Below are 24,763 nucleotides of genomic sequence, written 5' to 3' on the forward strand. Positions count from 1 at the left end.
TCAATATTAATTTTATTTTTGATTTCATTTTGCATACAGCAGTTTCCAATGATAGAAGATTCAAAAATATAAAACGTTATATCTGCTGTCCATCTACAAAAATAAAAAAAATTCAGCTATGTTTGGAGTAATAAAAGATATTATGTGTAGTTTACTGAAATAAACAAATCACCTTTGCCATGTTATCTATACCTTCTACAAACAATTCAATAAAAGTGCTTTTAAAATGAAAAAATACTGTAGTTTAAGATGGTTTTGTAAAGTCATGTTTTAGTATAATAAATTCCGGATTATAGTGTGGAATTCGGCCAAAGTTTCCCTCAAAATTGTTGATTTAGAAGTTATTAAGTAGGAATTAAATCGAGCACAATAAGCAAGTTAAAACAAATGTAACAACGTGTAAATATATAGGTACTTATTCATACACTAATGGGTAAATATATCTATTTTACTTCTTATCCGAATTTTAATTTTCACAGAATTATTACAGATGGCTACTGGTGTTGAGGAATTACTTCCTATAATTTTTTCAACAGACAAGATCATTGTAAAGAATCTTGTAGTACCACACTTTAAAGTCAGATAAACGTTCCTAGCGTGGTGTCCCACAGCCATTTATATTACCCACGTTAATGATTACTTCGAATAATATATTAAAAGGAAAAAGACTTAGATTCATAGCGTTTAATACAAGTAGCTGTAATATTCGTTGAAATGGCTTGTTCTGCCCAGTAAGCGTAAACAGTTTGGTTTGGTTTGTTTTGAATTTCGCGCAAAGCTACAAGAGGGTTATCTGCGCTAGCCGTTCCTAATTTAACAATGTAAGACTAGAGAAAAAGCAGCTACTCATCACGACCCACCGTCAACTCTTGGGCTACTCTTTTATCAAAGAATAGTGAAATTAACCGTTACTTTATAACGCCTCCACGGCTGAAATCACGAGAATGTTTGGTGTGACGGGAATTCGATCTCGCGACCCTCGGGTTACGAGTCAAGTGCCTTAACCACCTGGCCTTGCTGGGCCGAGTGTAAACAGACACAGAAAGAAACTGGAAAAAGCTTTTATGAAATAACTGTTGTTGTACTTAATCTTTATCAAAATTAAAGAGTCTGTAAAGTTTTACGACAATTCGAAATACGTTTTAAAGGAATATCGCTGAGTGCACGAAGAACATTTATCAGAAAGTTAGAAAAATTATTTAAATATATCTCACTAATAGTTTTTATTTTGTTTAATGTGCTAATTTAATCTAACGTCAGTCATGGAAGTTATATATTTTTATGCTTTTGTTATAATGGAGTATGCTGTGATTTAGTATGTAACAGTCAGTTATATTTCCTATATTTTGTATATATTTCACCAAAATTATGAAACCATACCTTTTTTACTAGTTAATCTTTTATCTTGGTAGGATATAGGTATTATAAAATAGAATCATACGATATTAGTACTTTTCTTTTATTTAATAAACTAATATTTTTTGTAACTACTTACCACAAGACATTTATCTCACTTAATTATGAGAAATGGTATCAAAAAATGTACGAGTTTGATGATTGAAGATACTAAACTCCAAAAAATCATAATCATTAAAACAACATGAACATTTGAAGAACGATGTTTGAATGGATGTTGTTCACTATTGTGCTCATTTAAACAGCATGGATGTCTTAGAAATGCGTATTATTAAGTTCCAACTCAAAAAGGAACACTATGAGTATGACGCACATACTTCGTAATGGCATTAACAGAAAACTATTTACATTAAAAAGTCTTCACTAAATTTGTGTTTCTATTGTTAAACACAAAGCTACACAATAGACCAGCTGTCAGTGCTGAACACAGATATTTAAACCTAGTTTTTACCTGTGTGAGCCCGCAGACAAACATGTTATACAAAATGTTTCTGCAATAACCAAAATGAAGTTTCACAATATTATTGGATAAAATCTTTTCCATATAGATTTTTCAAAATCTTGGTCACTGTGTTTGTGAAAATATTGCAAAGAATTAATATGTGCCAAACTTTATACACGTATGTGTATATATCAATAAATTGCAAAATATGTGAAGTGCTATAATCATAACACAGCATATCTGTTTAGTTGAACAGTAGCACTCAGATACGCAAATAAAGTATTTTTTAGACATTTGTGATGAGTTATATTTATTCAGTTAGCCAGTGAAATTTCTCAGCTAAAAGTTAGAGATAATTCTGCTATTTCTTCTCCTCTCTCTTTCTGCTACATTTGATTCCATTTTTTACCATAGCACCAAATATGTTTGCCCTTTCAGTCGTGGGGGCGTCATAATGGTACGATCAATACCATTATTCGTTGGCAAAAAAGAGTAGTTTAAGATTTAGTGGTGGGTGGTGATGACTAGTTGTCTTACACTGATAAATTAGTGACGGCTAACGCAGATAGCCCTCTTGCAGCTTTACGTGAAACTCAAAACAAACATACGATCTTTACCATCGACTATAATACTATTCTCTACCCTCTCCTGTTTAACTTGTCATTTATCCGCCAAATACAATATGATGAAAATGATTTATTTTGCTTTTCAATAAACAGAAAGTAATGTAATACATGTTAAATAACCGCCTACGTTATTTTTTGTCTCGCTGTACTAATCAGTAACAGTAGGCGTTACAAAAAGTATTGCCTCATGGTGGGACAGCGGTAAGTCTTGGGACTTACAACGCTAAAATCATGGACTGAATTCTCTTCGGTGGACACAGCAGATAGCCTGATGTTGCTTTGCTATAAGGAAACACATGCACACAAGAAGTATTTCCAGTAATAACGAGTATTTTAATACAAAATTCTCTGTGAACTATAAGAAGTAAATAAACAAGACTTAAATTTAGTATCAGGATTTGGTTATAAAGTTTGAAACAACTGTTTTAATTATTTTTCGCTTACTGTTACACCATATTTTAAATAAAAATTATAAATAATAATACAAAACAATAACAATCGTAAAATTGCAAATTGAATTTCCAGTACGTACCACCACTATTCATATGATAATATTTCGTTGCGAATTCTACCTTTTTTCAGTTGATAAAAGATATATTAATGATAATTAATAATGTTTCTTTCAAACAATTAGAACGACGCAATGCTATACGATATTGATCTTTAAATATTTCTTCTTTTTTCATTTCCATAAATATATAATTTAATGCTTGTGTGACAGGTCTGTCTGTCGTCAATTTACCCTATGAAGCGTCTCCCAGGATGGCGAGTTACCATAGCAACCAGAGGCCTGCGTTGTCTCCATGATTGACTGTCAGATCATAGAGGGCGCACGGAAGCCAGTAGAAGTATTTCGTCACCTTCTCATCCTCCGCATCTACTGCTGTTTATGTCCTTACTCAGACAGACCGTATCAGTAGCTGCTGAGATGCTTGTCTTCATTCAAGATCCAGTTTTTTCTTAATAAACCATATGAAGAGCTGTCACGTCTCCTTGTTGAATTCATCTCCATCTTCGCTCTCCAGTCCTCTCGACTGAATAATTTAAATTGGTCATTTCCGTAGCACTCAGACCAGAAACGAAACAGCCAGTGATGGAATGCAGTTAAAATAGGTAAGCCTAACCACAATTTTCTACTCATTATAAAACGTAACCACGTGGTGGGCCCAAAAGAGGGTTAGGTATAACGAGCTTGGAATCACCTAGTAGACATTTTTTAAGAAGTGTACAATATCATCTCATGGGTCAAATTCACTCACTTAAATTATCATTGAAATGTTTTATTCGTTTACCAAAGTTATGTCATATATATATATATATATATATATATATCGTTTTGTTGTGAAATAACAAATGCAATAAATGTTAGTTTCCTTGAGTTTTCTGGTTTTAAAAATAGGGGAAAAAAATCTTGCCATCGCAATTAGTAAAACTATCCACTAAGACATACAATAATTTACATATATAGTTATTTTGAGACGATATAAGCTGCATGCAGTATTATTATTACTTCTAATAGACCAATCATTTGCATATTTGAAGTCCTTTTTTTTTAACGACATGAAAGGTATGAAGAATGAAATATACTTGTATGGCTTAAGCTTTGAGCAAAAGGTTAACATTTCTTTGGATGATTTAATTTTATTCAATATTTACATGGGGTACAACCGGTTTCATAATATTTGTTCCAAGGAGGAACAATTATTGGTTCCAGTTATAGAAATATAATCTACAAATAAATACAACGTTATCAAAATATTAGTAATAAGCGGTAGAATACAGTGATATATATATATATATATATAATAATCTAAACAACGCGTACCTTTTTTATTTTTATTCTAAATCTACCTGTATGTATTCAACTTACTGTTTTGTTCTATTTTAACTTAAAATAAAGTCTTCATACCTGTACCCTTTTCAATTTCGAATTAGTTAAAAATCAAGGTGGCTTTGATATCTTGGATGAATTTTCAGAAATCGTATGTTTCTCTTTCTGTTTGCGTGATCAAAAAGGGAATTTATTAAGCATTTTTCTTTCAACAAATCAAATTCTTGGTTAAAACAATCATTAAAATTCTCACTCACTCGCAAAGTGTTAGAGGGCTGGTGGAACTGCTACGAATATAGTACTTGTGAAGACGTATGTATTATATATTACACAACAGCGGACATACTAGTGTTTTTTGGATTTAAATTACTATTAACTGTTGACGTTAATAATTATTTCACCAGTTAAAACATGGCTACCTTTATCTTCCTTTATTACAGTTATGTAAGGTACAGTTACAAGAAATATATCTTGCGTACAAGGTTGAAAGTTTTGTTAAGATTGTTTGTTTTTTGTTTGTGTTTTAAATTTCGCGCAAAGCTACTCGAGAGATATCTGCACTAGCCGTACCTAATTTAACAGTGTAAGACTAGAGGGAAGGCAGCTAGTCATCACTACCCACCGCCAACTCTTGGGCTACTCTTTTACCAACGAATAGTGGGATTGACCGTCATATTATAACGCTCCCTCGACTGAAAGGGCGAGCATGTTTGGTGCAACTGGGATTCAAACCCGCGACCCTACGATTACGAGTCGAACGCCTTAACACGCTTGGCCATGCCGGACCATTTTGTTAAGAAGTTTATATAAGTTTTTAGACTGTTTACTAAAAGCGTAAGTTTATACCTCGGGAGATGTTTTCTCACAGTTTAATCTCTAATTTCTCTGTTGTTCTTCAATGTATTTAAAATTAACAGTAATATCAAAAATGTGTAACAAGAGGTACAAATATTGTTTTTCACGTGCAATTTTGTAAGACTAGTGTAATTTGACGAGTAGCAGAAATGCCGTTAAAATATCACTTCAAGTAAATATTTTAAAATTTTGGAAGACCTAGCATGCTTTATTTTGCTTCAGTCACACACACATACACCTATATGCAATAGTATATTTCATACTGTTTTATTTTTTGCTACTTTTGTGTATTTGTTTCCAGGTAGGCACAAAAATACATAATAGGATATTGGTGTTGTGCTCACCACGAGTATCTAGCCCCTGTATATACAGTTATAAATTCACAGAATTACGACTCTGCTCCTATGTACTCATCAATTGTTTGTTTGTTTGTTTGTTTTAGAATTTCGCGCAAAGCTACTCGAGGGCTATCTGCACTAGCCGTCCCTAATTTAGCAGTGTAAGACTAGAGGGAAGGCAGCTAGTCATCACCACCCACCGCCAACTCTTGGGCTACTCTTCTACCAACGAATAGTGAAATTGACCGTCACATTCTAACGCCCCCACGGCTGGGAGGGCGAGCATGTTTGGTGCGACGGGGATTCGAACCCGCGACCCTCGGATTACGAGTCGAACGACTTAACACACTTGGCCATGCCGGGCCATTGTGGGGGAGAGGAGCTTGGTGTACTCATGAAACGCTTATATACTTTTTTTAATTACTTGCTCTTTACAGAACCGGTTTTTTGGATCTTCTTATTTATACCTTAAAAATAGTATTATTTAAATATAAAACCCTGTTTAAAAATACTTTAATATGCATAAACTCACAATTTAAAATCATTGCAAACTGAATAATTATTGATTAACATAATAAAAATATAAATATATACATCATGTAATATGAAATCATTGTGAACTGCACATTTTTAAATATATTATCTATGCTTTACTTTATATTAATATGTTGAGGAATATGTATTGCAGAAACAGAAAATTTAGGGATAAAAAAGAAATGTAAATATATTACTTGAGAAGCTCTTATTAAGCCCAATACCAGTTAGTGCACATTTTAACAGTTGTCTCAACAAACAATTTGAACGTTTATCCTATTTGGTCATGTAGCAAAATGAAAATCGGACTACTTAAATATGCAAAGTATTTCACTAAAAATTTAAATACTACTTGAATAATAGTTGATATTAAATTGTAATATAAAGTAATATTTCTCTTCTGCTTTAAATTGTTATTTTATTGTACACAATACATCCAACAGTAAGATAAGTGTTTCATTAGATTTTATGTTGGATACATGACTGATAATATTTAACTTTGTAGTTTATTGTAAATTTAAGTGTGTTAAAAAGGGTTCATATTAACTTTGAAGTTGTCTATATCTTTATGATTTTAATCAGGGAATATACAATTTACTGCGACTTTAAATTGATATGCTATTTATTCTGAAGAAAAAAATATTAAACACAAGACACAATTTTATATTTAAATTGTATTGTTTCAAAAATGAAAAGAGGAGCTGAAAAGTGCTGAAAATTTCAAAAATTGGTTCTGTGCAGTGGAAATTACTGTGAAAAGACAATATACTGTAATAGTTAGAAAAAGAATAAAACAAGTTGTTGAATGAAATATTACATCCACAGAAAGTGATATTTCAATTTTCAAATTATTATTAATGTGTATATGTAAAATATATACTGGCCTTTAACCATCAGGTTGACTTACCGTTTAGCGGTTACATATATAGTGTGGTCTTCAAACAACAGGATGGAATGCTTTTGGGTATTTATATTAATACTAATAGAGTGAAGGAAATTAAAACAAAATCAAAAGGAAAGATTGCGTTAAAAACAGAAAATTTAAACCTCTGACTAATTATATTCACTTGTTATAACAAAAAACAAGCCGGAACAAAAATAAAAAATAAAAAAACGCTGCTCTAATTGAAAAGATCCCAGGGTATAAGCTGTAATGTTGGATATGAAATGTACCTTATGTTTTGGAGGCGACTGGGAAAGCAGGATTCACATTACGGTGGGGATATACTGTCTATCAGTCTGAACCTCAGTTCGCCAGTCTCACATAAAGAAATATAAATAGAAAATAAAACAAAGTAATAGAAATTAGGAAAGCGAAATGTGGGTACTCAAGCCCACAACGATTCACATCTATATTACCATTTACTGCCTGCAGACAGTTGTGGGAAGGTAACAGCTCTCCAAAGTAAAGAAGAAGAAAAGTTAAAAGTTAATTGAAAAATAAAAATAAGGTGCTACCATTTGGGTAGTTAAATGAACTTACCTCATGAAGTTAGCATTCCAGCCTCCATTATGGTAGAAAGGCACTAATTGGTAACACAGTAAACGAATTATACTAGTATGAAAGGTCCCATCCAGTTATATAAATTAACTGGTATAACTTCAAACCGTCACCCAGTAAGTCTTATGTAACTTTGATACTCTGAACAAGCTTTTATATGCGGTTAGGTGTATATTCGCACAAAGTAGTTCCTAGTTGTCAAACGACCTAGTTACAACTAAATATAGCTTGTACCCTGGGATTCTTTCAATTAATGCAGGAATTTTATATATTTGTTTCGGATTTTTTTGGTTACAACAAACTCATATATATATGTATAAATCTTATAGATATATATACAAATAAACTGTAATTCAAACTGTTTTCACTTGAGGATGACTATGTGTAAGGAAACACGTTTACAGTTTATCAAACTGTTCATTATTTATTGAACTCTTCTTTATTTAGCCGGTTTTGTAGCATCACAAGTTACTATTTAGTATAAAGGCAATATAAAATGTAAAACAACTAAATCCCTAAATTGATGTTAGATATACAAATATTGTTTTTAATAATACTTTTTTACTTTATGTGTTTTCAAAGTTTTGAGATTTTCTTCAAAAATACAGTTTATAAAAATATCTTATTTTAACGTTACAAATGAAAAATATCTAAAATATTCAAAAATTATATGAAATTTAAAATTTAATGATAAAAACTGCTATAACAAATTGCCTAAATTCTACAGACTACAGGTGTTTTAGTAAGTGTTAAAATTAAAAGAAGTGTGAAACGGTCAATAAAGAATTTCTCAAAAATTATTTTATTTCTTTATCATTATTATTAGAAAAGGGAAACTTTGGAAAAGATTACTGTTATAGAAATAAACATGTTCAATTATTGAGAGAAGACAACTTTTTTTTTATCTCTAGCTTTATGTGAAGTCTAAAATTATTGGTTTCTTCAAAAGTCAATGGGCCTGGCATGGCCTAGCGCGTTAAGGCGTGCGCTTCGTAATCTGAGGGTCGCGAGTTCGCGCCCGAGTCGCGCCAAACATGCTCGCCCTCCCAGCCGTGGGGGCGTTATAATGTAACGGTCAATCCCACTATTCGTTGGTAAAAGAGTAGCCCAAGAGTTGGCGGTGGGTGGTGATGACTAGCTGCCTTCCCTATAGTCTTACACTGCTAAATTAGGGACGGCTAGCACAGATAGCCCTTGAGTAGCTTTGTACGAAATTTCAAAACAAACAATCAAAAGTCAATACTTCACAAATAGAGCACCTTAAAATATAGATTAGACTCTTAGCATTACGATCATTCGAACCTTTTACTAAGTTCTGCCCTTCTGGCTTAACAATTAAATTTTTTACTTTAAGATATTTATTTGTACATATTAAATAACTTTTACTACTATATGGTATTAAATCATTCATTATTTATTTTATAATATTTTGAAAGGTTAAAAAGCTTTATAAATTTAAAGGTTACCTTTTCACCCAAATTATTTTACAATTTTTGAAATATTATTTAACCTCTTTTCTACCAGTTGGTAGTTTGTTTTTGAATAGAGTTTACATTAATAAATATCTCTGGATAATGAGTTGTGCCTAGTTGTATATCATCTTCATTATTAATCTTATACTTAATTCTCTCTTCTCCTTTTGATATTTTTACCCAATTATTTTTTTTCAGTTCTTTTAATTTGAGGTTTCTTACCTCTGTATTAGATATTGTCATATATAATCCTTGTGCCAGAGTAGCACGAACATTTAAATTTCTTGATTTGGAGGGACTGCTAAAAAATCTAACTACCTGTCTGAATTTCTTGGTTTACAATAAACCTAAATCGTAAGGTAATAATATTTTAGACCAATATAAGAATATTAAGAAATGATGTGATACTTTCTCTATACTCGTACGTAAATTTGATTGTCTCATTTAATCCACTTAAAATACAGAAGACACTTTTGTTCTAAATTCGTTTATACCAATCATTCAAAAACCTTATACATATTATATATACATATAATAGTTTAAAAAAGGATCAATCATTTTACTTTTCATATAACCCATTACTAGGGTTGTGTAGGTTGGATGGTGCATCTTTAGTGTCAGTATCAGTTCTGAATATTGGTGAAAGTTTTTCTGTAGATCTTTGCAAATAACTTTCTTATTAAAGCTCTTGTGCAATTTGTATAATTATAGAAATTAAACTCATTTGCTTTAAGTATGATATAAAATCATGTGAATTACTTTGGTATAAAACAACAACATGAAATGGCGCTAAAAGATTATTTTATTCTAGTTTCTTAGGTAAATAATTTACAAAATGTTCACTATCTGTCACATAACTGTATACGCTAGAAGCAAAAATTTTAAAATAATGCTCAATAAATTACTATACATATATAACTTTGTCGTTAACCAACAGGTTAGCACACCTTCAAGTAACTAAACTTAAATATGTATTTATCTATACAATTCAGCTTAAAAATAACTGTTTGACATAGCTTCGAATGACAATATGTTTATATATAAATATATAGCTTAGTTTTTAGTCAACAGGTAAGCCCATGCTATGGGTTCTAGCTATTTTCTTATATTATAAATGTACACTTTTTATTATTATTTAAATTAGCATCTGTTTTTAGCTAAGTATTATAATCAGCAAAACTGATCTAACTTTTAGGTTTCTTGTTGTCTTTATTTATCACAATAATTCTTAGATTAAACTAATATTACTTAAAAATATTCAAGCGATTGACAATCGATCGAATTAACGTCCTCAAATACCCTGATCATCATTTATATTTAATTATACTATTTTTCTGATGATATGATTATTATAAGCATGTATTTTGTAAAAGCGGAAAATCATCACTTTAAGAGTGTTATAGTTTTAAAACTTAAAATATATATAATAATTTACAACAAACGTTTTATTTTGAAATCATATCATTTTGTTAATAAAAAGTTTTAAAATTCATTGATGTAAAGCTTCGGATGTTGTAAAAGTCCGTCACCAATGATGGGAAACCACTGGGAACCAGTATTATTCCGAATAAAAATGGCAACACACAAAATAAATAAATAAGTAAAACAATCTCTTTTCCCACAGAGATGCTACATACTGCTCCTAAATCCACTACGTACAATTGAACAAACACGCTACACATTGGCGACTTTGGATAAAAGATTAAGACACACGATTACCTAGTTACTGCATACACCTCTGTTTTTCTTCCGAGGTAAAGTCCACCTCTTCCATGCAGATAATTGGCATCTTCAGTCTATTTAAACAAAGGCGTTCTCGTAATGTTACCCAAGCATGGATTTGCATTAATTTTCGATTTATTTTTCACAGGCGTTGATAGGGTGCAAATGCACCTTCGTGTCTTCGATCACGGCAGCCTTTCTGGCTTTCTTATTCGGATCCTACCTAGCTTGTTGTCATAATGATGTGAATGATATGATGTTACATACATAACACCATGCCTGATCTGGTTCTGAGAACTCTCTCTTTTAAAGGCTTTATAAAGCAGAAAAGGTACAGAAATTTAGGAGCTATTTACGCGTATGTTAACGATTAAATTCAATTAAAATGATAATAAATTATCAAAAGACCAAGTGTCATAGGAAAAAGTGGTGTTGGATTTGTGTAACTCACGAAATTTGGTGAAATAAAGTATGACTGACACTTGGTTTTTATAAATATTGATACAGACATACGTACACATGTATTAAATAATAATTTAGAAATTCACTTCATGTATAATATCGTTTTATCAAACAAATAAAAAAATAGAAGTTACAAGATTATCAATAGTATTTATCTGATTTACCCTTAGAAATATCTAAGTCAGAAACACCGTTACACACTGTATTAACGAGATTCGAAATTGATTCCTGTGAGATTGTACACCACTCTTGGGGCCGATATACGTTTTTGTTTGGAACGTTTTAAGGGACCAGAGCTTATCCTTGGTTTACTCCAAAGTCAAACTTGGACCACTCATAGCATACTTCATAAGATTCATATCTAGCAACAAGACTGGATACGAGATAGTAAAAATGTTCCGATGTTCTAGCCATTATTTTATGACTCAGACTGATTGACTTAGAGACCCATTTCGTATGCAAATGGTGCCTTGTTTGATAAGTGGAACACTGTTGTAGAAATGTGGAAATCTCTGCTCGAAATTATTAAGGTATGAAGCAAATCTAATCGTCAATGTTGAAAGCGCTTCTGATGCCCTTTTGTTGTCATCGCTTTATACTCGAACATTGCTTTTTCTTCAAGATTATATTTATTTTTATCTGAAACTGACTCATACAGTTTAAAAACATAACTAATTTCTGTTTATTACTTTATTCAATGTCAAACGAGAAATTAGGTTAATTACTTTCTTCTTTCGCCTCTCTCTATCTCTTAGTTTATTCTTTCGCTGTGAGATCTGTTAAAATATTTTCAATTAAATTCCTGGCTTTTATATCACTTTCTCTAATACTAAAACCGATTGGGTCTCTTTCTTTTTACCATGTACACCTGTTGTGATAATAACATTTCTTTATCATATAGGATTTTGTTGTCTCCATAAGGTTGAAAAAGAAAAGAAGTCATGTTCTCTAATTTTATAATGACTTAATGTAATCCCTTAATCCATTAAGAACTGACCAAAACCTGACCGCCTTCTCATCTCTTTGAATACCAACTGATGTTCCTTACACTTAACGTCTTAACAAAGCTCCCTTTCATAGATTCAACAACGCTGATTATATTCAATATTAGTTGTGTTTTTCTTCAATCTCGATGTTATTACAGGCCCCAAATTTCCACAGTATCTAACAATCTTGTACAAGTTACTTTGCCATTCACAGTCTTTTTCCTCACTGATAATTTTAGATTCTTTACATATATCATATATTCAATGACTTTGTCTAGATATTTTACTCTTACACAGTTTCATAAAGATACTCTGTAAAGGTTAAAATGTTTTGTCTTTGTTTACGAACATTACAAAATGCTCATAGTCTTTTGTATAACTAAATGCATAAACAAATAATGGAAAAATGTCCTTCATATTCTCCATTCTACCATTAATTTTCGGGGTCCGAACCAGTAAGTTTACCAATCCTTAGTTTTACATTCATTTCTATAACCAAACATTCCCAAGCAACATCAGTTTGACCCTAATTGTAGAAAATTTAAATTTCTTATTTCAATATATAATATATACTAATTTTAGATAGAGCGTGACTTTACTAGCTCAAGAGCGAGATGGCGTCTCCATTTCGATGGTTGCTCTCTGTTCAATAACATAGTGTAAAATCAAACTCCTGTAATAACAGACTCCATTAAAGCAGTTTTCTGTTCAGCTCTTGAGTCTGTGAAGATTAAAAGCTCGTGGTATATTTCCAGAACGAATGCTTTACCTAAGAGAGAAAGTCTTAATTTGTCAAAATCCCACACAATTGCTAAGCACTCCCTTTGAGTGGCAGCTACAGTTTCTTCTGGCACTTTTAATGTATTTCAGCTTAAATACAAGAGTGTTTGTTTCATGACATTGTCATCCATCTGACTCAAATGTAGCTATTTTATCAGCAGTTAAAATCCATTATTATTCATATTGTTTACTTGTTTTATTTTTTCACTAACTTCTATCCTTGTTTCATAATTTTTCCTAATCTCATTTGTTATCTGGCTACTTTTGGTATGTCTTCTTACTGCTACTGATGTATTTAGCATCCTTACTGCTTCTAAATAATTACCAAGCAAAACTAGATATGGAAGACCATATGCTTTTTCTACCAATGTTTCACATTTGATAAGTTGACATTTTAATCTGATTTAGCTAGTGGTGCATTATGCCAAGCCTTTTCTGTTAAGTTAAATTCAAACTAATATCCCACCTATGAGTTGACAATCTTTTACCAACTCTTTTCTTACCAAAGATCTTCAACTACCAGTATCTATTAATGTACTTACAATTTGACCATTTATTGCCATTTCTTCTAAATATTTATTGGAATTTTCTTCATGTGCTCAGTAAAACACATTAAAGTATCTCTTATTTCCAATATTTTTTATTCTTCCTACAGAATTTCACTATATGTCTAGCTTGGTCACATGTAAAAAAATTTGCCGAATGTTTGTAATTTCTATCCTTATTTAGAAAATCACTTTGCAAAAACGTTTTCTTTGCTATTCTCGGTAAACGCTACCTCAACTTTATTTGTTTGTGATAAGTTGTTCTATTAGCTTAATTTCCACCTACTGCAAATCGAGTATGTTTCTTTGTCACAGGGCCCGGCATGTCCAAGCGTGTTAAGGCGTGCGACTCGTAATCTGAGGGTCGCGGGTTCACATTCCCGTCGCGCCAAACATGCTCGCCCATTCAGCCGTGGGGGCGTTATAATGCGACGGTCAATCCCACTATTCGTTGGTAAAAGAGTAGCCCAAGAGTTGGCGGTGGGTGGTGATGAATAGCTGCCTTCCCTCTAGTCGTACACTGCTAAATTAGAGACGGCTAGCGCAGATAGCCCTCGAGTAGCTATGTGCGAAATTCAAAAAAACAAACAAAGAAACAAACTTCTTTGTCACTATATATCTATCTGCTAACGATACATTTCAAAGTGCGTTTGCTGACTTCCTATCTTTTAACCCTATAACTGACTGCGTCTGCAATTTTGCCAAAATTTGCTCTTACAACATCTGAGTTATAATCTTGTTAGTGTCTCCAATACAGTTAGTTTTCTCAGTTCATTTACCTAACAAGTCATGCAACGTTGTTTCATAGTTTTTAAATGTCTTATTGGATGTTTTCTCTATCTGAATTTCATAATTTTATCCGAACTTAACACACACATATCTCTAAAACAGTTGATTTAACTTCATAACTAGTCTGTTATTCTTGGTTGCTGACACCTTTTTTTAAGTAATTTTTCAAAATTACAGAAAATACATCTACATCACACTCGCAAAACCTAGACAACTACACAGGAGCGTTTCTTTTCTTTATGCCTGTCCTATCGTCAGAATAACTCTGATTTCCACAAACCATTAAATCAGATTTTTTTCTGTTTATACCTATCTTTTACCTCTATGTCATTATGATGTTTCTGAGCTTCTATTTCCAAGCATTTATTTTCAGCTTTTAAGTGTTTCACTTCTAATTGTTCTCACTAAAATATGAATTTTAAGAAAAATATTAATAAAATAAAGTTATGAATGCCAATTAAATAATACTTTGGATATTTTAATAATTTAAGAAAAAATTTAAATGTCGATGTGAGATTTGTTGTCTGGAGAACTGGAGGTAATGACATGATTTATACTGTTATATACGATGTTATAAGTGATATCTCATTATGGTACCTCATTTAAACTCTATCTTGAGCAAAAAGATGAATATCGTAGTTTTGCTCTATATTACAAACCGGTGTTGACATTTACTGGAAAGTGTGAGCGTTATTAAAATTAGTATTAAAAATGGAGTGGTCAATGCATATATTGTCAGCATTACAAATAACAAAATTAAAAACACTTACGTTATTCCCCAATTTCAAGATAAGGAAAATAATCAAGAACTATCACTTTAGATAATCTTGATATATTAAGAACGTGGGTTAGAATTTATAACCTACTTGAGAATACAATACCATGTTCACAAATAGAGAATTAGAGTATTCCACATATTACTGAGATTTGTCAGCAGTCGGGTTAGTTTATAGCAAGACAGAAACTGGATATGTAGTTAGCTTTACCAGTTACGGAATATTGCATGCAATAATTCGTTTTGACGTTTCCAAGAACGTTTTCCATAATAATATAACGAATTTGAAGACTAAGATATATTGGAAAGATAAACATAGCTCAACAAAGCCACGTAATTTTTATTATTTACAACGAATGTTAAATGTTTATAGTAAAAGTTTTGAAGCTATGAAAACTCGTTAATAATAACAAGAAAGGAGATTTTGGTTTACGTATTGTAATCTATATTAAGAAGCATCTCATGGTCCTACGGGTCCGCCCACGTAGCAACGGTTTTAAATTAATTGGTGGTATGAATTGTAGTATTGAAAATAAAGAACTAGAGAATTTTGAAGCAACTGATAATAATGGTGCCACTAACTTGTTAATTGTTAATGGAAGAGTACGTTCATAGTAAAACCAAATTAGATGACAACCCCCTAAATAATATTCTTAACAGAAATAAAACAGTTTGGAAGTTGTTAATTATTTTCATTATTCAATGATACGTTTGATACACATAATGAAAATGTAAAAAAAAAATATAAAAGAACTAATAGAAGAAAACTATGTGGATAAATTAAAAACTTGTACTAGTGAAATAGAAAAAAATGTAATTGAGTCAATAAACAATATTAATTTAATATTAATACTTTACTACTGTAAATACGAGAAAATTGTAATATTTGAAAAACTAATTTATTAATGAAAATATTACAGAACAAAATTTAATTGATCCTTTTGCATAAAAGATGCTATCACTACTAAATTGTACTTGGATTTATAAAGATATAACGTAATTCGAAAGTTTGAATTGGTTGCTCTTAAAAATTTAGTGATTATTAGTGATGTAATAATTAAAGATATATTTTATTATTTAAGTTTCTAAGTGGCTTTGTTTGTTTGTTTAGAAGTAAGCACAATGCTATATGTGCTCTGTCACGGGTATTGAAACTCGGTTTTAGCGATGTGAATCCGCAGACATGCCTTTGTGTCACTGGGGGCCGTTTCTAAGTGAGCCGTTTAAAGGGTCGAGCCTATTACTGACTCCTTGTATTTTTTAAACATTTTACATTTTTGTGTCATTCCGCATCCAGCAAGCACAAAAACCGGATGCTATCCTAGTGGAGAAGAAACTGCAAGCTCCTGCTAGGAAGGCAACATTTGAGACTTGTTGTTCACAAAATCAAACTTCAATTATTTTCATTTAATATACTTTTAACAATTTTGAACTATTTTGGGATGATTTTTGTCTATTTTTGATATTTCGGGACCATTTTTGTTATGATTTTTTACACTTTCCACTTCCTGAAGTTGGTGACTTAAAATGGTTCCTATTCTACTTACTATATTCACACTTTACTTTTCCTTCAACTTCATTCAGGTTGTATTTACATTTTTTTTTATCAAGAATTAGCTTTTTAAACATAAATAATTTCTGTTTACTATACTATACAAAATACCATATAATAAATTAGGTTTATTTCATTAATGACAACATTTTTCTTTCTTCCTTGACCTCTGTCTTGGTTTATTACTTTTCCTTCAACTTTATTCAGGTTGTATTTACATTTTTTTTATCAAGAATTAGCTTTTTAAACATAAATAATTTCTGTTTACTATACTATACAAAATACCATATAATAAATTAGGTTTATTTCATTAATGACAACATTTTTCTTTCTTCCTTGACCTCTGTCTTGGTTTATTTCTTCGTTTAAATATCTTCCAGTTTCTTTTTCTTGAACACACGTACAATCTTCACAGAAATTTTGTTTAAAATCTAACATACCAAGAAGAGGCCTGAGAGATATGCAGGGACGCTCAGATATTTAATTTTTCTTCACCCTGCTACCGAATATGATGAATGTTAAAGTAGTAGACGAGGGTTGGTCAAGTTGCCCATATTTTATATACTAGAAGTGTAGCGCTAACGCAGGACTTCAAAACTTCAGGAAAAGCCATAAAGGTTGCCAGCTAAAAACAGGATGAACGAAAGAGGAAAAAGAGGTTGTATTTTTGAAGTTTCATATAAGCTGTACTCTAGAACATGGGACGCATGACTATACCAAAGCTGTAACGAAAGATAGTTATTACATAAAATTAAAGCTACAGTTATGATTAGTTTGGTTTCGAAAACTACGAAAAATAGGTTGAATTGAGCTTCGCACTAGGATTAAGTTCCGTGAATTATTATTCACGTTTAACGTTTAAATGCATTACTCTTTTAGGTGTACGGTAAGATTTAAAGGCTTATTTCTTTTTGATTTGTGATTTAATATTTTGACTTGCGCGGACCTTTTCAGGGCTACGATCAAAAGTTCCAAAGTTCTTCGAAAATTGTGCTGGTGGGAAAAAAAAACAGGAGTAGTTTTAGAACACTAATTTTTATAACCAGGTTACCGAAAAAGAATAGCTATAACATGTTTGAAAAAACGTGGAAGAAAACAAAAGCATCAGGATCAGTAAATAAGGTGTATTGGATGTTTTAAAGAAAAGGCTTGAAGGATAAAAAGACGATAAAAGGCTCGGAAAACCTGATTATAGTCCTCTACGTAATTCATGTTCTCTTTGGCAGTAAAAGGTAGGACGGAACAAAAAGATATAGTTAAACTTTATGGCTACTTGACTCTCATAGGGCGATTGGAACTGTACGAACGCAGAAATCTACGAAAGTGGTCGGTGGGTTGTTCCTCCGTCTAGATTCGCCTGACCTGTTTGACAATTCGGGTTTAGATCTCTCGACTGAATGTTTGGAAGCTGCCGATCGAACTCAAGGCATTGGACTTGGTAGTATGTGTTGATTGAGTTTCAAGCGTATTTTGCTCGGATCGAAAGATTTGTGAACACTTGTCTGAAAACTCAGATGACTTATATGGTTGCTCCTTTACTGACGAAAAATTCGGCTTTCTGCTTGTTGGAATATTCTTGAAACATTGCAGATGTGGCTTGGGTGTAGATGAAAGATAATTTTAGGATTGTTTCCAAACGTTTACTGGCTCGTGTAAAAAGGATGAGAGGCCTGGCTGGAGGTTTTGTGGAGGTTGCTGTTGTTGTGGAATGTCGTGTCGGTCTTTCAGCTCTAAAGTTAGAAAAAAAGAAAAAGAAACCATCAGTTAATAAATGCCTTGCTGTACTTTTGGAAATGGTGGCTATTTTGATTTAGTCGTTTGGTTATCTCGTGGTTCTGGAGCTAGTGTAGTGATTGATTCTGTAGTATAATATATACATATTCAGTGGAAATCGACTGGTTGAAGCCTCTAAGGAAAACATAGAAAAAATTGCATTAGTCCTGAGTGGATTACAGGCAACTGAAGGGGTTAAGTTCCATGGAGAAAATAGATCGGTCATGTTTTCAGGTGTAAGGAGTTGAACAAACATTCTGTCCTTTTGTGGAAGTATTATATTCATAGGATCGATAGGGGCGTTGAGCTATTGCTTTCTTAGGAAGGCGTTATTCAAGAGAGACTGGAGATTGTCTTCTCACAGGAAGGATATTAACTTTATTTAGGAATGCTGAGAAAGACGTCTTTGGGTTTAACGACTGGTTTCTTTTTTTCTTTTCTGTCAAACCCCATTCCTTTATATCCACGCCGAATAATTCTCTTTCTTTTTGACTGTGAACACTTGTATTGACAATAACATTTCATTCTATTGAATAAGAAAGGTGGCTACTTCCTCTAATGATTTCTTAATGACTTAGAGTGCTGTAATCCTTCAATCTTTTAGGGATTTACCAAAAGTAGGACCGCTTTCTCGCTCCCCTAAACTTAAACCAATGTTTTTGCATTAATTTCATAACAATCACTTTGCATACTACCAGGTGCGGTCGTCAAGCTGTCTGGACAAACAGTACCCTGCATCATAATAGAAAAAACATTGTATTCTCTGGTAGTTTGTAAACGACAAAAAAAGCGTTTTAGAGGATAGTTACCAAGCTTAAGAGTATCCACTTCCCGAGAACTGTACAGATACGTATTCTTCAGAAAAAAATTTACAGTGTCCTTAAAGGCAGGAAGGTATCATAACGATTGTGGGGCCTAATGTTGTTGATATACAGTAATGACTGAAGTGTGGCTTGGTTTCGTTTTATTACTTTGTAGTTGTAGCTTTGCTATGAAAATATCTTCTGACTGTATTGGGACACACCTGAATGTGTTCTGTAAACATTACTGTGCCCTATTCACACTTCTCTTCGCAACACAAAGTGTTCGTTCTGTTGTTTTTAGGTGCTCGTTTCACACAGAAGCTGTTCTTTTCCGACATATATTATCGTCAAAAACTGGACTGTGGTGATGCAAACAACATGATTATTTCACGTCGACTTGTTAGGTTATGGTTATTTCCAGAGATTCTTTCCTTCTTGTTTGACTGCTTGCAATCTGTGGTGTTGATCGAGATATATTTGTATTTATATGTTAGGATTAATTCCATATGACATCATAGAGATGGTCTATTAGTACTCTCAATGATATCAATTTAATTCACTGGTCGGTTGTATATATGATAGTAACTGTGCTGGCGTATGGTTGTCAATTTTGCAGTCATTAAGTTCTATATGATTTGCTATTGCTATTTACCGAACTTTTTGGTAACTAAGTTAGTTTGATTTAATTGTTGATATAATAGCTGGCATGAATTAATGGACTAGAGAAGACCAATTTCCTGTTATTTTCAGTTTGCCCAGCTCACACTTTTCACTTAACAGTTTAACTATTAAGGTGCTTTATATGAATGAGATGTAAGTACCATTTTCATAAATACTTTTAGAAAAAAAAAATCTAATGATGTACTTCCATAAGCTTATTCACTAACTATAACCAACAATACCAAAGAAGACGATTTTACAGCGGTATGTCTACGGATTTACAACGCTAAAATCAGGGATTTTATTCCCATCGGTGGGCTCAGCAGATAGCCCGATGTATCTTTGCTATAAGAAAGCACAAACACATACACAAAACTGATCCCCGGGGTCTCTGATTTGGTCGTTTAGTCTATGTACTACATAAGAATGAACATACGAAACACAGTAGAGATATTTTTAAGCGTGGAAATCATAATGTGCTAGATAAACGTTTCATTCAGCTAGTGAATAGAATATCGTAAGTCGTACGAAAATGTAAATAACTGAGATATCTTGAGTCACATGAAAACGGAGATAATTTATAACTGGGATATAAAGTCAGTCACACTCTGTTTTTAGTAAATATAATGAGAGAAAGAAGTTTCACACGAAGAAAGACTTTTCATGCTGCACAAAACCTGAGAACTTGTATGACAGAACCTGAAACGTTCTCAAGCTATACGACAGAACATGAAGCGTTTTCAAGCTATACAATAACCTAAGACGAAGCGTTTCCACATTTTAACAAAATTGTGCAACAGTCTTTGGCCAACAGCACACTGAGTTAATAAAAATTTAATGCGAAACGGAATGCTTATTTTCGGAAGGGATTACACATCAGTCAATAATCTTTGTGTAATATTTTATGGGATAAAGAATATTCTTATAAAATATTTAAATGTTTTTTTTTATAAAGAAGACGACGTAATGTAATTGCTTTACACGACATGAGATACATAGAACGGAAGACGTTAAGCAAATCTTTGTGATAAGCTTATACAGTTACAGATAAGCATTCTCCTAACCTACATACGAAAATGTTGTTTACACTACTGACAAATTCATAGAACCACAGTGTTATATGAATGTTATCCTAAAAGAGCAATGAAAACATTGAATATACTTATTTGATAAACTTATATAACCACTGTGTTAAATAAACTCACTTCTAAAACACGTAAGAAGAGAATAATCAGACCTACATGATAAGCTTATAGAACTGCAGCATTAGACATACATTCCTCTCAAAGACTTACAAAAAAAGTTGGTTATACTTACATGATACACTTAAAAAAATGCAACGTTAAATGAGCATTTTCCAAAAAGTAATATTGAAATGTAAACCATACCTGTCTAGTAAGCATATAGAATTTCAGTGTTGTAAACAACTCTCCTAAAACAACAGAACAAGTATTGTTTATATCCACTTCATTGGCTTAAAGAATTACTGTACCAGACAAACATATTTATAAATGGCTAATGAAGATGCTGATTACACCTACTTTATAAGTTTATAAGCCCGCAGCGTTAAATAAATATTTTTCAAAAAGGCTTATGGTGTTTATAACTACTTCATAATACTATAGAACTAAAAGCTTAGATAAATGCTATCATAAAACTTATGAAAACGTAAGATATACCTACTTGATTAGCTTATAGATAGATATTTTCCTAAAAGACTTATGAACATTTTGTTTATACCTTATTAAACTACAGCGTTAGATAAACATTCTCCTAAAATGTTGGTTTTGCGTTTTTGATGGCCTTACGAAACTACAGGCTCATAAAAATGTTTGATTACATCTACATGATAAACGTATAGAATAATAGCTTTAAATAATCTTATTTAGATAAATTAGGATACATATGATGTTGAACATACAATCAATGTGATGTAAAATGATGGGATTTTTAAAAACTTATAAACCCTATGTGTTTACTAGTGAAGTGCGTATATACTCATACAGTTTTAACACGCTTGGAGAATGCCTTTTTGCAAACAAACAGTGATATCTGCTAGTTAAGATATACAGCAGACAATATTTGTTATACATGAACCTAGATGCATGAATATCAAGTGACTTCAGACGTATGAATGAAAAACGGTATTTTATGGGCAGTGTCAGACTTTAGGGGAACAAAGTAAATAATAAAAATGAGCACCAAAACAATCATTCTAAATTTGAAATCAGTAATTAATATTCATACAAGTTTTCCGTTCTGACTTAGTATGAAATATTCTATTATTTGCGTAGCTTTGTTGTAAGCGATATTTTCGGCCGTTATCCAAATAATATCTGATTAGGTTTGGTCAACTAAAGATATAAGGATAATCTTAAATCTATGTATTAACCTAATATAGCAAAGTAATCTGCACAATTAAAATATATACGAGTTATTAAAAATAATTAAAATATATTTGTTTTGAGTTTCGCGCAAAGCTACATGAGGTCTATTTGCCCTATCCGTCCCTAATTTTGCAATGTAAGGCTTGAGGAAAAGGCAATTGCTTACCACCATCCATCGCCAAATCTTGGGCTACTCTTTTACCAAAGAATAGTAGGATTGGCCGTCACATTATAGTGCCCCCACGGCTGAAGAAACGAGCTTGTTTGGTTTGACGGGGATTCAAACCTGCAAACCTTAGATTACCAGTCGAGTACATTATCCACTTGGCCATCACGGGCGTTTAAAATATATATATATATATATATTTAAAACGCGTTAAACAAAGCAGCTTTGAGTAAATAATATGGAACAACGTACACCCTTGGGCAAATTAATTGAAACAAGACGGAAAATTACGATTTTTTCAATTTTTTGCGTTTTATTTCTAAGAATTCAAAAATTACTCACAAATTAATACATGATATGACCGCCTTTATTTTTCAGAAGATCATTAATCTGCTTTGGCATCGAGTCCACGAGTTGACTGCAAATTTTACAAATTTTTGGATCGTGGTACCACACCTCAATTATGGCATCAATTAGCTTATTTTTTGCAGTACAGTCTTTTCCCCGAAGTCTTTCTTTACAAATCGCCAAAAGATTTTCAATAGGATTTAAGTCCGGAGAGTTTCCAGGCCAGTCCAGCACTTTTATTCACGTTGTAGTCATAAAATTCCTCACAAGTTTCGATGTGTGGCACGGAATCAGATCTTGCTGAAAAATGCCAGATCCATCTGGAAATCTCTTTTTCAATTCTGAACGACTCTTCTCTGCAAAACTTCGATGTACTGTGGTCCTTGCATATTACCTTCTACGATATGTAAGCCTCCGACGCCATAGTAGCTGAAAAAGCCCCAAAACTTCTTCTTCAAGGGATGTTTTACGAACTGATTGATGTGAGATTTTTGAAATTTCTCACCTGAAGACCTGCGAACATGCAGATTTCTTTGACCCTGTACGAAGAAATGAGTCTCGTCACTGAATAACACCTTTCTCCATTGTTTTTGCGTCCAGTTCTTGTATTTCAGACCCCATTGATACCGTTTTTCTTCATTGAGTTGGTAAGAAGTTGTTTTTTGACAGGTATCCTTGCCCTTCTAAGGCAATTTCGAATGAAGTAATATTCCTCAAAATTTCGTTATATATCCCAAAATAGATCAACCGTACTGCAAAACACAGCTAATGACGCCGTCTGTGTGAAAATATAACCATTAGAGGACATCAGCGGGTCCAGCGAGCCTACACCGGCCGCCATGGTGAAAATATTGTAAAATGACCATTTGTTTCAATTAATTTGCACAAGGGTGTATATACATAACTGAATTAAAAAATAAAAAAGAGAAATAAAACGTGAAAAGAATTTACCCTGTAAAGTTGTTAGAATAGCGAGATGATAACCACGTATACGCATTTCCTAGTGGAACATAATACATAAGATATTTAAGTCTAAAAAAAAACCAATTCCACTCATTATTTATAGCTTACGTTCTCAGCAAACTGCTATATACAAAGTATATAGTTCGTAGTTATCATGATTAAGACATCATTTAGTTAGTTTGCGACCTTAAATGTTTACGATATTTCCGGCTGTAAGCCCAAAATATCACAGGAGGTTTGGCGAGCTTAGGAGATATCGGTTAACCATACATCTTTCTGCTAGGCTCACAATGTAAAACAATCTCTGTTATAAAAGTATAATAACAAAAACATTCAAAATATTTAAAATTGATCAATTCAATACTCTAATCAATATACACTCTAAGTGAAAGTCCCATTAGAGACTTAAGGTATATCTTACAAACAGAACATGTAAGTTGGCATCAACTACTGTCGAAGATTTCATGCTCGTCCAAGAATGTAATATTAATATAACCTTCTCTAGGCAAAACTTTGCACAACACTCTCTAACAATAAATAATTGCCAATGAAACAACTCTAACAGTTTAACTTTAAAATAGCTAGACATCTGAGTTAAATTACTAGGACGTGTGTTACGTTTTAACTTTTGAATAGCAAGATACTTGGTTGCTTGCTCGGAATTAAGAACAAAACTACATGATGGGCTATCTGTGCTATGCATACCACAGTTTCTAGTGATGTGAATCCGAATACACTGGAGGGTGGGGTGGGCATCGAGATAAGTACTGTAAATACAAATGTTTAAAAAGATACAAAATAATAAAAAAATGAATTAACTAAATACTTAAATTGTACAACATATAGTTACAATACTGATATTCTTGCAGAAAATTAATCTGGTTGAACATACAATACATAGCATTTGATTACTAATTTATATATTAATTTCTAAAATTTGCAATGTTTTATTGAGTGACAATGACAGTATCTATTCGAAATAAAAGAACTACGTAACATAAGATAACAAAATTAAGTATCCATTACTAGATTTCACA

General features: G+C 32.3%; 1 protein-coding gene across 1 annotated transcript in view; it reads left to right on the top strand.

Annotated features, from left to right (window-relative positions):
* The first annotated feature begins 3,366 nt into the window (after positions 1–3,366).
* The window catches only part of LOC143249179 (uncharacterized), an 85,430-nt gene continuing 64,033 nt past the window's right edge, over positions 3,367–24,763 (top strand). Inside the window, exon 1 of the mRNA XM_076498639.1 lies at positions 3,367–3,597. The gene's annotated coding sequence lies outside the window, so the exon portion shown is untranslated. The remainder of the gene's footprint in view (positions 3,598–24,763) is intronic.

Source organism: Tachypleus tridentatus, chromosome 4, assembly GCF_004210375.1.
Source record: "Tachypleus tridentatus isolate NWPU-2018 chromosome 4, ASM421037v1, whole genome shotgun sequence".
Taxonomy (NCBI): domain Eukaryota; kingdom Metazoa; phylum Arthropoda; class Merostomata; order Xiphosura; family Limulidae; genus Tachypleus; species Tachypleus tridentatus.